The sequence below is a fragment of the Orcinus orca genome, chromosome 5 (genome assembly GCF_937001465.1).
Source record: "Orcinus orca chromosome 5, mOrcOrc1.1, whole genome shotgun sequence".
In the NCBI taxonomy this organism is placed as follows: Eukaryota; Metazoa; Chordata; class Mammalia; order Artiodactyla; family Delphinidae; genus Orcinus; species Orcinus orca.
In genome coordinates, this window is record NC_064563.1 from 133,237,975 (window position 1) to 133,240,608 (window position 2,634).

A 2,634-nucleotide genomic window follows, 5' to 3' on the forward strand; every position below is an offset into this window, starting at 1 on the left:
TTTCGGGTATAAGCCAGAGTTATGATAGAGGTCATGTGGCCCAAAACCTGAAAATATTTACTGCCTGAACCTGAAGAGAAAAAATTTGCTGACCTGGTGTTTAGAGATTTTTCTGAAAACAGTCATTATTGGAGTTCCCAAAGCAATGATTTTTTTCTGGTTAAAAATGAATGGCAGGGGGAGCTTCTCTGGTGGCACAGTGGTTGAGAGTCTGCCTGCCGATGCAGGGGACATGGGTTCGTGCCCTGGTCCGGGAGGATCCCACATGTCGCAGAGCGTCTAGGCCCGTGAGCAATGGCCACTGGGCCTGCGCGTCCGGAGCCCGTGCTCCACAGCGGGAGGGGCCACAACAGTGGGAGGCCCACGTACCGAAAAAAAAAAAAAAAAATTGAATGGGGGAACATTGAACTGTGTCTGTATGTCCCTTACAGAGTAGCATGTGTGTATCTGTCTAAAAGGCAGCTCTCAGTCTCATCACTTTGTTGCCATAAGTTCTGAGAACAATTATTTCTTTGTTAACATTTGGTAAACTTATCTTCAGGAACTTCAAAGAAGGTTGGGCACATCTCTGAAGCTGAATTTCAAAATAGGTTGAAATCTAAACTTGGGATTCTCCTGGTGGGTAGCTAGAATAACAATGCATTTGCCTAGAGTCTTTTCAAGGGGATGTTGCTGATTGGTACTTTGTCGTACAGGCCATGGAAGTGAACTTGAAAAACAGGCAGAATTGCCTATCCAAGTTTTCACCATAAATAATCATTTTTTAAAAGGTTCCAGTAACTTACCCACTAGGAAAAAAAAAAAAAAAAAGGAAAGTGGGACAATGATGCAGTGGCTTTGCTCCAAAATCATCATGTGCAATGTCATGCTGCCATCTGCAGTATTTTATTTCAGTATTTTCACCCAAACAGGGGAATTTTAATGAGCTCTATAGACATGTGGTCATTCTATTGAGGGAGAAACATTTTGCCAGCACAACAGTAAGAGAGTTTTTGACCAATATTTTCCCTTTAGTCACGGTCCCGATTCCTTCCCACCCACATGCACATTTTTAAGTTTGTTCCATTTCTTGATGATGCTTTTGCACATGTGGTGATGTTAAATTTGAAAGTGAATCAACATGCTGTACCTAGTAGAGGGGCCCTGAAACTGCTCAGAAATACTGTGATTCGATGTCGGCTCGCACTCATGCAACTGCTAAGTGGGCAGCAACGGGTGGGATGTGGCCACAGCAGGGGTGAGACCCTAACTCCAGCAAAGCCCAGTTTAAAAAAAAAAAACTTTGGTAAATTTGGGGGTTAAGGAATCTACAGGGAGTGCTATCTTCAGGAGCACATATACTAAAATTAGACTGATATGGAGAAGATCAGCACGGCTCCTGAGCAGGGATGAGGCACAAATTCCTGAAGTGTTCCATTATTTATGTATATTCTAAGGGGATGTATTCATTTGCCAGGGCGGCTGTAACAAAGTACCACAGACTGGGCCACTTAAACCACAGAAGATTATTGTTCCACAGTTCTGGAGGCTGGAAGTCCAAGATCAAGATGTCAGCAGGTTTTTTTTTTTTTCTGAGGCCTCTCTCCTTGGCTTATAGATGGCCGTCTTCTCCGTGTCTTCACAGGGTCTCCCCTCTGTGTGTCTGTTTCCTAATGTCTTTTTATAAGGACATCAGTCATTAGATTAGGGCCACCTTGATGACCTCATTTAACCTTAAATACCTCTTTAAAGACCTGTCCAAATAGAGTTACATTCTGAGCTACTGGGGTTGAGGACTTCAACATATATATGGAAAGAGGGGATACAATTCATTCCATAACAGGAAATAGGTTAAATAAAGTATTTGCTTCTAATGTTTGGATCTAAAATGAAGAGAATACAATAAGAAACAAGGCATTAGGATGCCCAGAAAGAAAAAAGGAAGGGAGAGAGGGAGGTGAAGGAAGGAAGGAAAGAAGAGAGGGAGGGAGGGAGGAAAAAGCTTGAAGAATGGCTAGAGTCTAAATCGGTCCAAACAAGAGACCTTACTTAAGGAATTCACCCCATCTATACCTACTAGGAGGAGGAAGAAGTCTAAAACAAGAGACGGTGAAAATTGGATGATCCCAGCCATTAAGGCCACTCATCTTTGCCTGTTATGCTCTATACAGTCCAATAGTGTCTTGAAGCTGTAATGTCACTATGGCTACCAAATATTCTATTGCTCTGAAGCTGTCCAAGAAACCAGACACTCAGCAGATGCCAGCAAAAACTGCCCCCAGAAGTGTTCTTTTAAGTTTTCCCTGGAGATTTAATCCAAATCGAGCAAAATAGAAAAATATGGATTTGCTATTCTCAAGAGGTGTTAACGGTTCATTGCTGAACACTGTGGTCTGGAGTGTCTCTTGAAGATAGAATGTTTTGTTGTTTTTCCTGCCCTGATATAGTGGTTTCCACTAAAGCATCGGCCTGATATTTCACTGTTTGGCTGATCCTGTTGTACCTATTAAAGGACTGTTGTACCTATTCCCTAATCTATTATTTCTCTTAATAAATGGAGCAGCAGCCTCCATTTTTTATGATCCCTGCTATGTGTACAACTTGAGCTAGATAGTTTACATACATTATCTTATTTGATAATCACCTTGGCAAACT

General features: G+C 42.0%; 1 non-coding gene across 1 annotated transcript; it reads left to right on the forward strand.

The window, feature by feature from the left end:
- Positions 1-1,316: 1,316 nt before the first annotated feature.
- Positions 1,317-1,423, forward strand: LOC117199329 (U6 spliceosomal RNA). The gene has a single exon (XR_004480557.1). It is a non-coding gene; the product is annotated as a U6 spliceosomal RNA (small nuclear RNA).
- The last annotated feature ends 1,211 nt before the right edge of the window (positions 1,424-2,634 follow it).